This window comes from Rhipicephalus microplus, chromosome X (assembly GCF_043290135.1).
Source record: "Rhipicephalus microplus isolate Deutch F79 chromosome X, USDA_Rmic, whole genome shotgun sequence".
NCBI lineage: Eukaryota > Metazoa > Arthropoda > Arachnida > Ixodida > Ixodidae > Rhipicephalus > Rhipicephalus microplus.
The window spans coordinates 355,293,102-355,308,217 of record NC_134710.1 but is presented as its reverse complement, the minus strand read 5'-3'; positions in this window follow the sequence as shown (position 1 = coordinate 355,308,217).

Genomic DNA, 15,116 nt, shown 5'->3' with positions numbered 1-15,116 from the left:
CAGACAGACGGATGAACGGATGGACGCATGGACGTACGAACAGATGTACACGGACAGACAGATGAACGGATGGACAGACAGAGGGATGAACGGATGGATAGATGGACGGAAGGATCGACAGACAGACTTATGAACGGATGGATGGATGGACGGACGCACGGCCGAACAAATGGACGAACGCACGGAGGGATGCAAGGAGAGACGGACGGATGGATGGACGCACGGACAGACAGACGAACGAAAGGACGCACGGACGGATGGACGGATGGATAGGGAGATACAGATGAACGGATGGACAGATGGACAGACAGACGGATGAACGGATGGACAGACAGAGGGATGGACACACGGATGGACGGACGGATGTACACGGAGAGACAGATGAACGAATGGACAGATTAACGGATGGAGAGATGAACGGAAAGATCGACAGACAGACGGATGAACGAATGGATGGATGGACGGAAGCACGGACGGATGCATGGAGAAGCGGATGGACGCATGGACAGACGGATGGACGCACGGCCGGACGGATGGGTGGACAAGGAGAGGGATGAACGAATGGATGAACGTATATATATATATATATATATATATATATATATATATATATATATATATATATATATATATATATATATATATATATATATATATATATACGTGTGTGTGTGTGTGTGTGTGTGTAGATAGATAGATAGATAGATAGATAAATGCTCAAAGTGGTTGCTTTGCGCAAAAAATAATTTTTAAAAAGCATTGACAATATACCACCAGTTATTTTTAAAATATGCTTTGTTTTGAGAACAAAATATATCACAGAAGGCCCTATAAACCTCCACCTCTTAGCCTGCATTCCGTTAGGATTCGAGTGAAAACCAATAATGACATGCCAATGAATAATCTGACACTCGTCGCATATGATACTCAAAACGTTTTTGGAAATGTAGTGCAACGTTGACATGGGAGAAAATCTGTGTGAATGAAATTAGAAAGGGTAATTTTGATTTTTTAGATAAATAATCATATTTGAAATTCCGCCTAGTCGGCGATTTCCTTCCCGACACCTTTCACCCTAATCCGAAAAGATATTTCGGTGGTGTCACTCTAAGAATATTTTTCTCACACGACAGCCTTCTGATTTAGCCTTCTGTCTGCCCTTTTCATCCAACTTTTTCATACAGGAAAACATGCTGGATCCGTTAGTGCGGGGAACAAGACACCTTTTCCCTGTTGGACCGATAACTTCTTTGACAAAGCGGCCAAATACACGTTCCTTCTTTTCATTGCCGCGTAGTTTTTAAAATCTCAGGGTGTTGCAGTGTACATATGGCGCCGTCGAAATTCACAGTATATCAGAAGGCAGCTGTCACACATGGTTTTAAACGTGCCAAGGCACGGAAGCAACAGGATGAGAGAAATTAAGCTCGTTTGTGCACCCTTTTAAGGTGCCTCGATGCGCGCGCGCCCGACGCGCGCGCCCGCCTCCCGTTTCTGGGTGGTGCCATTCTGTGACGAAGCCGATGCCGACAAAACTGGTTTTCTCTCGCCGCCGCCGCCATGTTCATGCCCAGCTAGCGCGCCGGCTGGTGCTGGTAGTGGGAAGTTGCTGTGTGCGAGCGTAGTTTGCCAGTTGTCGTTGGCACAAAATGCCCTGCTGCTGCGTGGCGCAGTGCAGTAACCACTCCAGGAATGGCTGGCGAATGTTTCAGTTCCCAAGGGATCCGAAAAGAAGAATTCTATGGACCGCAACAATCAAGCGGGACAAGTGGCAGCTAACGAACACCTCGTGCGTCTGCAGTGTGAGTACGGCGGGGCTTCTCGGGAATAATTTTTTTCCGGGTGAATTTTATTAAGCGGGAGTGATGATCAAAGTATATTGTGGATAATCTTTTGCAACAGTAGTGATTGGGCCAGCAGATAGATTACAAATTACGCAAATTAGTAGCAGTAATTACGTCAAGCTGTTAAAAAAACGTCTCTGCCATCTCCGTCACGCTATCAAAAGCTATGCGCACGTCTGTGTTATTTGTGGTACGGTGTTTTGCGCGTTTGTAAGTGTTTTTAAGCTTTTCGGAGCTTCGAGAAGGTTAATAGGAATCGTTTATTTCGAGCTTCCGGACATGGCAGCTCAACGGGGAGAAAGCTGTGCTGAAGGGAGTGCGTGCACAGTTTACCAGATAATGTTCTGGCCCCCCATGGAATAACCAGCGTTCATTCACGTTTATTGGAGGTTACTCGCATCTGCGCCATAGCTTGCAAATAATAATAGGGCGGTTTTAAATGTCGCAGTGTCAGTAAAGTTCGTAACAACACATTCGAAAAATAGTTCGGAACGTATGAAGCATATCAACGTTGGCGTGCGAACAGTGGTGGTATCTTGATCGCGAAGGAAATAAATTTACGACCTTCCATGACCCTGCAGGCTCATTTTGAAGAGAACAGCTTCGAGCAAAACGGAGCGGATGGGTGGAAAAAGCTAAAGCCGAATGCCATGCCTACAGTCTTTTCCTTCAGACGTAAGTTGTTACTTACTTTTTTCCGCGTGCTTGTACACAGAATTTAGTATTATTCGCCCCTGCATTCTTATGAGTTCATTGTGTGACCGTGCACGCATGCAGTGCTTTTATTGTGTTGATAGCGGCGCTTATAATTACAAAAGTTTAACTGTAATTTAAGTGTGCAGTAAAAAGCAGGGTCGAACTTTGTTATGTTTCTAGATGTTAGAGTTGTGTTGCGGGAACTTTGCCATTTGTTTTTGCGTTTAAATATAACAAACGTAAGCGTAGGGGAGTTGATTTTTTTTGCGCAACGCGAATGCGACATTGGATCACAGCTCTATGGGGGGGGGGGGGAGGCAGCGTTCTTACGCTGTTTTTGCGTCGGTAAACTAGGAATAAGGGCGCCGGGCACGAAGAGGTTTTCGACTCTGCCCGAAAATGATGTTTCGTCTCTCTGCGGGAGACTACAGGCATTTTCATTGTGCAACAAAGGTAGCATTCTGTTTTTCAGACATGAAAGTGTAAAGGCATTAGAAATTCAGTCGTGGCATGCCTCATGATGTTTGTGATATGCAGTTTGATGCTCTCCTTTGGTTTTGCAGCTTTGCCTCGTCACTGAAAGGCACCAAAATCAAGGAGTGGGACCGCTCTCGTATCAGCCCTAGATGGAGGCGACGTAACCATTGATGGCCAAGCAGCTGCGATCGGCGCAATGCCGTCGCCGGGCAGCCTTGAGCCGCCTGAAGGACAGAATCGCTGCTCACATGAAACAAGCTCAATAACACTGGTAGTGTACGAAACAGGTCGGCAAGGCTCATCTAGTGGAGCGCAAGCTGGAGTGTCTGTCCCGGAGTCTGGTAATAACTCTCGCGCAGAAATAAATAACCAGCTGGCAGACCTGACACATAAATACAGCGAACTTCAAGAATTGCACACCCAGGCAAACTCAACGATCCAAGGCCTCCGAAAAAAAGTTAAGAAGCTCGAAGGTACCATAGAAACTTTTGGAAAGAACATGAAATTTCTGAACGACGACCAAATACAGGCACTGTCGCGTGACAGCAACAAAGGGAGTGCTTGGTCTCCGCAAACTGTGAAGCGAGCGCTTAAATTGAATTTTCACGCGGGACGTACGGCTACGAAACCTTAAAGAAACTCGGGTACCCGCTGCCGGCTAACAGAACTCTTGCGCGTCGACTAGAGGGACTCCAGTTTTTGCCTGGGACACTCACAGACGTGGTAGACCTGCTGAAAACGAAAGCAGAAGGCATGCAAGACATAGAAAAGGACTGTGTTCTTTTACTAGACGAGATGGAGATCTCCCACGACTATGAGCTCGATCGAGCTGAAGATGTGGTCCTAGGCGGAACAATATTGCCTGAGAATCCTGAATGGCCGGCTCACCATGCCCTTGTGTTCATGGTAGGTGGCCTTAAGCAGCGGTGGAAGCAAGTAATAGCTTATCACTTCACTAGAAGCAGCGTAGACCGCCGCATCCTGAGGGACTACGTAATGATTATCGTGCAACTTTGTGCAGATATATCCCTGAGGATACGCGTTGTCACTTCAGATATGGGTTCCTCCAACAGGGCTATGTGGCGCGAGTTTGGATTTTCCAGCCACAGAAAGTATAACACCACATGCTCGATACCTCACCCTTGCCTAGAAGACACGGAACTCTTCTTCACTGCAGACGCGGCGCACGTACATAAAAACATCCAAGGCTAACTTTTAAATTCTCTCGTTTTCACCATTAGTGATGCAACCTAGTGTCAACATGGCCTACCCTCAAACAAAGTACAACTTGAGAATGTGCGTGCAGTAGTACGTTTGGATGAGGACCGGGAACTAAAAGTCACACCAAAGCTATCGGACACACACTTGTCGAACGGGCATTTTACAAAGATGAAGGTGGGAGTCGCGGTTCAGTTTTTTAGAGAAACTCCTGCCGCGATTCGGTATTGGATAAAGCACAAGAAACTATACCCGGAGGCTCAAAGCACAGCGTGGTTTCTGGAGCTTGTCTTTAAATGGTATACGTTAATGTAATCGTGACATCCGTGAGTTGCTTTAAGTCTCGAACACATGGACAAGTATAACGCCGCCATAGAAACTCTGCGTTTGGCGTCTGAGACCATTCGAGGAACGAACATGGGGAGCACGTCCCAGTGGAAGCCCTCACAGGCGGGTTTCTTAATAGCCACAGAAGTCATCATTCGTCTGCAGGATTGCCTTCTAAGAAGTGAAGGTTACAAGTTCTTCCTGACAAGCAGACTGCTCCAGGACTGTCTGGAAAATCTCTTTTCGGTTATACGTCTTAGGAAGCCCGTTTCAAGCGCCTGTGACATGAAGTGTGCGTTGAAGCTTGTGTCTGTCAGTCAGTTTTTGTTTACATCATCAACGACTAGCTAAGACATTGATGACGCACAGTACCTGATCGACATGTTGTCGACAGGTATGCAAGAACAAGCGGCAGCCGAAACTGAAGCCATTGACGATTCGGAGATCCCGTTTGTTGAAGGCCTAACTTCTGCTGAGTGTGAGATTTTGTTCCACATCGGGGGGTATCTCATTAAAGGGATACTGAAATCTATCGGCCACTGCGAGAAGTGAGAGTCTGAATTGTTGGGCTCAAGGAGCAGCGAGCATGTGTACTTGACGACCCTTAAGAATACGTCAGTGACGGGAGCAACCTTCACTACCCAAGCGATGTATTTATGGTCGTGGTCAAAGCATGCGAGAAGCATTTTAATGGTATCACCACCTGGACGCAAAGCGTTTTTAACATGAAATCGCCCTTGAAGGCTGTGACTGCATACCTGACCAAGATGCTCCGGTCGGACGTAGCAGGATGCTGCCAGGAAAACAAAGAAACTGTGGTGAAGCTCCTCGTGCGTAACTACGCGATACTGAGGCTGCGTGTGCACCTGCATTAGGTCGAGGCAAAAGAACTCAATGGTCATGCAAGCAAAACGTGTGCTGGAGTGAACGTACAGTGAACTTTAAACTTCCATTTTAAGACATATCACGAAAATTTACGCACTTTCGTGTTATGTGTGCCAGTCTTTAATTGTTACTTTCAATTGTGTGTTTATTGTTGCTTTGCCGTGCTTGCCGCGTTTTCGCCTTGTCTGTACAAACTTTTCGCTTTTGTTCATATACTTGTCTAGGTGAAGTACAAAGTAATATTTTGATTTCATTTGTTAAAGTTATTTCATCGCTTCATTCTCTAGTTTCTGGTCGTTCGTTTGAGATCTGCGAAAGGTATATGGCAGTGGACACTTGCTAATAATAAAAACATACACTATGATCCAAACGTTGTGTAACGTATCCCGTCGTCACTCACGGACCTCTTTTTGACGTCAGCATGTTCTTAACTTCTTATGCAACATGAATTTCGAGGGCTGCATACTAACCTTTTTACAAGCAACACAGGTTAACCTAGCAACTCTGGCCGAAGAACAGCAATGCTATTAGCGTAGAAATTTTCTCACCCATCTGTACTAACGCTCGCGGTAAACGTGTTATTTCGGGCTGTGAAAGAAAATCACCGAGCGCCGTACAAATGAATTTCTGTAGTTAAGTATGAAAAAAAAGAAAACACGCCACGCGCACCAGCGATTGTAACGCGTTTTAAAAGGTTAATTTCAGGTGACAGCGTTCTATATTAGCATGGAAGAGCTAAACTTGCAATAGTGTTAAATTGTATGCTACCAAAAATATTACCTACTACACTGTAACGGCACCTTAGTGCCCTTTTTGCAGTGTTATTGTCCGCAAAAAGATGCGTCGCTTCGATATACACGCGCGCCGCACGGAGTGGGCATGAGCATGGCGGCCGCCGTTGCAGACGACGCGGTTGTCTCCACCTTGAAACGGAAGGCGGGCGCGCGTGCGTCGAGGCACCCTACACGCATGGATGAATGAATGGATGGATATGGGTGTACCCTTTAGATCGGGCGGTGGCTAGCGCCACCAAGCCGTAATACCTAATGAACGAAAACTATATTTATTTTTTTCCTTAAAAAGTGAGTTTGAGGATTCGTACTTTGCAGTGAAGAGTTTAATTTTCACTCGTGCCTTGACTTTAGCCACCAATCACATAACCTCCTTCTAGTTAAGTCTACCCGCTTAAAGTTTATTTTGCCCTCCTGGTCCCTAAACCCCAGTGCTTTGAAAAACTCTGCGCCATCATCCTGAACTATAGGGTGAAGCTCTTTACAGAACATTATCAAGTGTTCGGCAGTTTCTTCTTCTTCTCCACACGCACTGCATACTGTGTCTACCCCTTCGTATTTGGCCCGCTATCTCTTGGTTCGCAGTACTCCCGTCCTGGCCTCAAACAGTAGAGAACTACCGCGAGTATTATCATAGAACCTTTCCTTGGCAATTTCTTGCTTATAAGGTCGATAGATCTTTAGGGCGGACTTCTTAATCATGCCAATTCTCCACATGTCAGTCTCCGTTTCCTTCACTTTCTTCTTAACCGATAGTTCTTTTTGGTTTGGCCACCTGCTGTTTTCCAAGTATTTACCAGTCAACTTCCTGGTTCGCTTCCTCCATTTTGTATCGACATTCTTCATGTACAAGTAGGTGAAAACCTTCCTAGCCCAACGCTCTTCCCCCATTTCTCTCAATCGCTTCTCAAATTTTATCTTGCTGCTAGCTTTCCTGCCCTCAAATGATGTCCATCCCATATCACCTTGTACTCCCTGATTTGGTGTATTCCCGTGAGCTCCTAAAGCAAGCCTACCTATTCCACGTTGCTTAATTTCTAATCTTGCTTGAACTTCTGATCTCATGCACAAGACCGCATTGCCGAACGTCAGCCCAGGAACCATGACCCCTTTCCATATTCCTCTCACAACATCATCCCTATTGTAATTCCACAGTGCCCTATTTTTCATGACTGCTGCATTCCTGTTACCTTTAGTCGTCATGTATATTTCGTGTTCCCTCAGATACTCGGTCCCATTGCTTATCCATACGCTCAGATATTTGTATTTATCTGTTATCTCTAGCGTGAACCCCTGTATTCTAAGCTCACTACCTTCGTTGTCATTGAAAATCATGACTTCTGATTTTTCCTTACTGAATCTAACTTCTAACCTATCTCCCTCATCACCGCAGATGTCCATCAATGTCTGCAAATCTTGCTTGTTGTTGGCCATTAGCACTATATCATCTGCGTACATTAATGCTGGTAGTGCCTGATCAATAAGTTTTCTTTGTTTGACTAAAGTGAGGTTGAAGCCCAGTCCACTTCCGTCTAATTTTGCCTCTATTCCTTGAAGGTACATCATGAATGATAACGGGTGACAGGGGGCACCCCTGCCTAAGCCCCCGTTTTACCTCTGCAGAGTTGGATACCTGTTTTTCCCACTTTATAACTACCTTGTTACCTTTATAGATACCCTTTAAAAGATTAGTGACTACATGTTCCACGCCTAGTGTGTCCAGTGTTCCCCACGATTCCTCTTGAACCACGCTATCGTACGCTCCCTTGATATCCAAAAATGCTAGCCACAGGGGCCTATGTTCCTTTTCTGCTATTTCGATGCACTGCGTCAGTGAGAACAGATTGTCTTTCAACCTGTGTTTCCGAAACCCATTCTGCAGTTCCCCCAGCACCCCCTCATCTTCTATCCACGCCTGCAGTCTTTCCTTTATAATCTGCATCGCCAGTCCCTGATGTCCCTGTTATAGGACGGTAGTTGTTTATGTCAGCTTTGTCCCCCTTTCCTTTATAGATCATGCTCATCCTGCTAAGTTTCTATCCATCGGGAACTTCACCATCGATTATTATTGTGCTCACTGCCTCTCTCAAAGCCTGCTTAGACTTCGGACCTAATGTCTTTATCAGCCTAATTGGAATGCCATCTGGGCCTGTTGATGTACTACTAGGAACCCTTTTCTCAGCCCTCTCCCACTCTTGTTGTGAAAATGGAGCCATTGCACCACTTGATTCGTCCTTGTCTATTGTGGTGCATAAAGTACTTCCTTGTTGAAATTTTTCTGTCACCGTTTTTCTTATATATTTAATAGCTTCGTCCCCTTCTAGCCTAGCACCTTGGGCTGTAGTTATAAAACTCTGCTCTAGGCTCGTCTCATTTCTTAGAGAGTTTAGATGGTTCCAAAATTTCGCAGCTGCCTTTCTATCTTTTTATGTACTTCTGCCAGCCACTGAGCTCCCTTCCTTCTAATCTTTTCATTGTTCAGAAGGGATGCATCACTTCTACAGCTTAGAAAGGTTTCCCATTTTCTTTCAACATCATTTGTTGATTCACCCCGCTGCTTAGCATGTCTGTGTTCCCTAGAGGCTTCCTGACGTTTTGCTATGGCTCTCTTAACTTCCTCATCCCACCAACTTTTGGGTTTTTGTCTTCTTTTCCGGGGTGACTTGTCACACGTCTTAGCAAGCTCTAGCTCAAAGAGTCTAATTAGATTCGTGTATGTCCACACTGTCTTATTATCCTCCGTGATTACTTTCTTAATTTGTTTAGTGGCTATTTCAATTTGCCTTTCTAGATAAAATTTTCCCGTAGTTGCTCATCTTGTCTCCTTGCCACTTTCACTGCTCTTCCAAAACTTAGCTTGATACGTTTGTGATCGCTACCCAGACTTCTGGCGCCACCTTCATCTATGTGCATTCCGCTGAGCTTATCATACATCCTATCTGACATCAGTGCATAATCTATTGTCGACTGAAGCCTTCCTACCTCCCATGTTATTTGCCCTTCACACTTCTCGGTACTGTTGCAAATGATCAAATCAAGCCTTTCACACATATCCATGATCATTTTGCCTGTCGGGTCGGTATACCCATCTATATCTACTATGTGCGCATTCATGTCTCCTAGTATAATTATCTCGCACTTTCTTCCTAACTCCTGAATGTCCTTTGATATACACTCTACCATTGCCTGGTTTTCCTCTCTGGCCTTTGCTCCTGTCCACAAGTACACGAAACCAAGGAGTGTCATTTGACCTGCCACTTTCCCTTTTAGCCATAAATGTTCCTTGCACTCCTGCTTGACCCTTTGCCAGTCTGTACTTTTATGAATGAATGCCCCAATACCACCCCCCTTTCTGCTGCTTTCTGTTCTATTACGATATTCCCACGCGTTGTCCGTATAGTTTGGAGATTGTTCCATGTCCCTGAGATGTGTTTCTACATAACCGTATACCATCGGCCTCTCTTCCCTTAGCTGTTCTTCTATCTCTTCCCACTTCAGCCTGTTCCTACCACCCTGCATGTTAATATACCCTATGTCTGAATTGACTCGGCGCTCGTGATTACGTCTATTTATGCCCCGGACTCTACCTATCTTAGATATTGGTGCCACTTTTGAATCGTATCTGTCCATACCACCTGTCGAAGAGTCTCCCTGGTTGTTTTCCTCGTTACTAGCTATCCTGCACCCCGAAGGGCTCGCTTGCCCCCCAAAAAAGCTACTGCGCGTCCTGCAAGTCGCCAACCCACCTCATGACCTAGCCGCCCATCGAAGTGAATTCTGTCTCGTTGAAAATCCCCCCCACCTATACACCTCTCTGTTTATTTCCACCACCTCAAAGCTTTCTATCGACTTATCCGCCATATCTCTTGGTTTGCGTTGACCACCGCTCTTTGCAGGTTGCTATCACGCACCGGTACCTCCGGTATCGTGGATATCACTACCTGTACCTTAGGAGAAGTGGCGCGCATGTCATCGACGCCTTTCGCCAGTGTGGCTGCTAGTCCTGCTGCATCTTCATTTAGGACATCGTTTAAACCGCCTGAAATTATCACGAGGTTTCGTCTATCAGCTGTCGTTTTGAGCTTTGCGCTCGCTTGCTTCATGACTGCTTCCAGCTTGCGTCCTGGGAACGCCCCTACTGCAACCCTCTTGTCACCTCTTACCCTCTCTTTGATGGCTTCTGTGCATCGATTTAAATTCGAGTCCCAGGCGATTATCACATGCTGGGACTTTTCAGCTGGAGCGTTCTGCACCTGGGGGCTACTTGCACCTGTGACGCCGGCTGCTTTGTTCCCTCCCTGCCCCACCACTACCTCGCTGAAGCTGGGCCTTGCGACAGTTGAACTGGCTAAACCTGTTTTTTCAAACTTGCTGGCTTTTCCTTCTCCACCATTCTTTCCATCACACGTTGCCGGTTCCCTACTGTTCTCTCGGTAGGTCGCTTCTTTGTTCAGCGTCGCTAGCGCTTCCTCTGCGGACTTCGGTCTTTCTCCCATTGCCCTCGTTTTCTCTTGCTCTGTCGCCAATGCAGTCTCGAGCTCGGCGATTCTCATCAGCAGTTCACTCTGGGCAACCATCATTTTCTCCATTTTTTCTTCAACCTCACATTGCCTACACTTCGCGTCAGCCTCTTCTCCATCCGCTTCTACGCTTGGGTCCACTTTCAAACTCACTCTACATCCTGAACACTTTACAGTCTTTTTAACCATGCCTTTCTGACACCAATTGTCCCTATACTCGATAATTACTAACCTCGAGCCCTGCACTACGAAAAAAAGAAAGTCTAAGCTCTACTACAAAAATTTGCGTGTTCAGTGTACGCGCACCTCCCCTATGGGGTGGCAAAAGGAAAAAAAACAGCAACAAAAAATTGAAACACACACACCCGCACTAACTAATAAATACCTGGTGACTGGCCCCCGAAAAAGCCGTACCATGAAATAAGTGCTACGAAGATTTCAACCGCTGCCTTATAATTATAAAGACAAGCTCAAAACATGCAAAAACACTTATCTGCGCAGTCGATCCGGAGCGCTAAAAAAACACGTCCATCCACCTTGACAGCCCGAACTGACACTGACACCCTCTCGACACGCAGCGCCGCTTGTGGCATCTAAGTGCAGTCATCACATGCGCGGCCACCCACTCTCGTACGGAATGCGCGGGCTCAGCACACTAGGTGGTATATTTCTAGACACAGTAACATGATGGTTAAAAATGACTATGATGATGATGAAAGGGAAAAATGAAGACGCTGCACCGTTCTTATTGCCAGAGCAACAACAGTCCTATGCCTCGTCCTGCGGGATAGCCGTGGTCGTGCAGCGGTTAGTACCTTGCGTGGTGGCGGCAATAACCCAGGTTCGACTCCTGGTCAGGGCAAATTTTTTTCATTTTTAGAGAGTATGAGGGCCTGTTGATCATTTTGTATTGTCGCAAAGATCTCCCACATGTTGATTTTATCGTTTCACCCGCAAACTTCTGGCACCATAAACATCATTACCATGTACCCAAGCTTTATTGTTTGTTTGTATCTTTGTTTGTCTTGTCAATCAAAAAGTGCGTGTAAAATCTGCCTTAAATTACTCCTTTATTTTGAGAAAGATTTCAATGGGTTCAGCATCATTTTGAACGCATACCTACCGCAGGAAACGATAGGGCATTGCTGAGGTACTTTCAAGTATAGTTTGTACGGCCCATAACAGCCTAATCAATAACCACAGCGTCTGGTAAGTTTCGATCAATAGTTCAGGCTTGCGGAATTCACAATACTGTTAATTTCTCTCTCTCTCGCTCCTGTGTTTGTGTGTGTGTTTGCGTGTTTCATCTCTCACCATCCGCACGGCCATTATAGCTGTCTCTGTGATCACCCCACCTTGTTTTGTGTTTGTGTGTTTCCCTCTCTGAATCTTCATCACCATCGTCATTATTGCTGCTGTTTTTACCGTGGAATTCAGTGGAATATTGTAAACCACTTTTTCGTTGATAAGGACGGGGAGGGAACATGCCGCTCCGACGGCGGGTTTGTTGCATAGAGCTACCTTTCAAGACGCACAATCTCATTTTCCCATCACACGATGCCCCACTCCGGTATTGCGTCCAGCACTGCGAAAAACTTCAACATTCCCACGTGCATTATTTTGGGAAACCTTGAAATCGAAGTTATTGTTCCTTCGTCACTTTTCCGTTGATACCGTGATCATCCTACAGCATGCTCTGAAAGTTTTCTGCAGCTAGAGTGGCTCTCTAATATCTCAGAGATCGGAAGTAATGCAAACTGTATGGAACTCTCTTTGTTTCTCATTGCCTCCGTGATCAGCCCACCTTTTATCACGTGACGGCAACATGTGATGACATAATCTTGTTGCGCCATGTTCTAACGTCACAATGACGTCAAGAAAATTTATCTCTGATATCACGTGGACGTCATACGGTAAAATGACCGTCCAATTATCCCTTTCTCTGTCCTGTGTGTGTGTGTAGGTTCGTGTGTTTTACTCTCTCTCCATCCACATCGTCATTATGGCTGTTGTTTTTACCGTGAAATTTTGTGGAGTATAGTAAAGCACCTTTTCGTTTATATAGACAAGGCGGGTTCCCGTGACGCCCAATCTCATTTTGCCATTACACGATGCCACACGCCGACATTGCGTCTTATTGTGTGAAAAACTCCGATATTTTTTTATGCATTGTTCTAAGATTACTTGAATTTGAAGTTATTCCTTTATAATCTTTCTGTCGATACACTGATCATCCTACAGCACCCTCGGAAAGTTTTCTGCAGCTTGCGTGGCCACGCACTATCTCAAAGATCGGAAGGAAAATAGAGGGAAAAGAAAGGCAGGCTAACCAGCCTATAGGCAGCCGGTTTTCTACCCTGCGCATGGGAGAGGGATGGGGGAGGTGAAAGAGTGCAGAGAGGGAAGAGGGAAACAGCAAATTCCGCAGCACACTCGCGCACACTCAGTCATAGTCCAGTCTAGTCTTTCACGGTGTGTGACATTGTTGTTACAGTCGCTTGTTCAAGTCGGTGTCGCGTAGGAATTCCAACAGAGCTTTCCTCGCCTTCTGTTGCAATGTCTTCTCTCGGGCACTTGACAGAATAGTGTCCACAGACATTTGGCTGTTGTCGATGCGCGCAAAAGCGGAAGCGACTGACTGTCTCTGGATTTCATACAACGGACAGTCACACAGGATGTGGTGTAGCGTCTCTTCGCAATGACAGGCATCGCAGTGAGCGTTGTCGGCCATTCCTATGACAAAGGAATAAGATTTTGTAAAAGCCACTCCCAGCCATAAGCGATGAAGAAGGGTGGCTTCTCCTCGGTCGAGTCCAGTAGGCATGCGGAGAGCCATCAAAGAGGACAGGTGGTGTTGACGATTCGTATCGATCCTTGGTGGGCACCATAGTGCAAACGTGATTTCACGCGCAAGTCGTCGAAGATTACTGGCAGCATCGGTCCGCGAAAGTGGTATAGCTTCTTCTCGTGTTCCTTAAGGGCTGCCCGCGCAGAAGTATCGGCATGTTCGTTCCGTATGATGCCGCAGTGACTTGGCAGCCATTGAAGCGTCACATGATGCCCTTTATCGTGTGAAGAGTGGAGAAGGCATCGAATTTCACAAACACGCTGTTCGTATAGCCCGCGACGCAATGCTGAGAGCTCAGATTGTAGTGCAGCCCTTGAGTCGCTGAAAAGCGACCATTGTTGCGATGGTTCCCGGTTGACCCCACAAAGTGCAGCGCGCAAAGCAGCTAGTTCCGCTGCTGTAGACTCTGTAGTGTGGTCAGTCCTAAAGCTGATGGTAACACCTTTTGCTCGGATAACTACTGCCCCTGACGAACACTGGTGGTTCGTGGAACCATCGGTGTATACATGTATGCTGTCTGAATATTTCTCGTGCAAAAGAAGAAGTTACAGTTGTTTCAGCACGGGCGACGGAAGCTCAGATTTCCTCCAGATCCCTGGTACACTAAGATGCACTGTGGGTCGAATAAGACACAAAGGTGGTATGGATGATTTAGATGCAGGAGTGAAGCCCAAGGGAAGTCTATCGTTGTATTTCACAATCTTTTTGGTGAACGGTGCTTGGCGCCTCTCTGAAGGCAACAGTTCAAGGTGATGGCAGGGAGCACGTGCGAAATGTCTGATGTGCGTTCTCAGGACTTCTACAACAATGTGAGTTTGCATCGGATAGTCACTAGCAATTGCAAGTGTTGCTTCCGTTGACGTACATCTGGGCAGACCAGGGCACACTCTCAGCGCTTGGGCTTGCACTGCCTGTAGAACACGAACATTGGTCTTGCAGGTATTGCTAAGCACGGGCAAGCTATATCTGAGGAAACCGAGAAACAGGGCCCTGTAGAGCGCCATCATTGCGCCTACTGACATCCCCCACGTCTTTCCTGCCAGGAATTTGAACACTTGGGAAATAGCGGTCAGGCGCTTCTTCAAATAGCTCACATACGGACTCCAACAGAGGTTTCTATCAATAATGATGCCCATAAAAATTGGTCACCCGCAGATTAAGATGACATAAGGGGTCATTGCTTTGCGAGTGAAGGCCACCAGCGCGCATTTTTCTGGTGATATGCTTAGACCTTGCTTGACCAAGTAGTTGGCAATCATAGTTGCTGCTTTTTGATGCCGGGAACGTATCTGAGGACGTGTGACTGCCGATGTCTAGACGCAGATGTCGTCTGCGTATATTGAGATTTTAATGGTGCTTGGCAAGTATTCAGCAAGGCCAATTAGTGCAAGATTGAATAGCGTCGGGCTAAAAAATGCGCCTTGAGAAACACCTCTGGAAGTATAGCGTCGCGTAGTTGGGCCATCTTCTGTTAACACAAAGAATGATCTTGCAGCCAGGTAACTCGAAA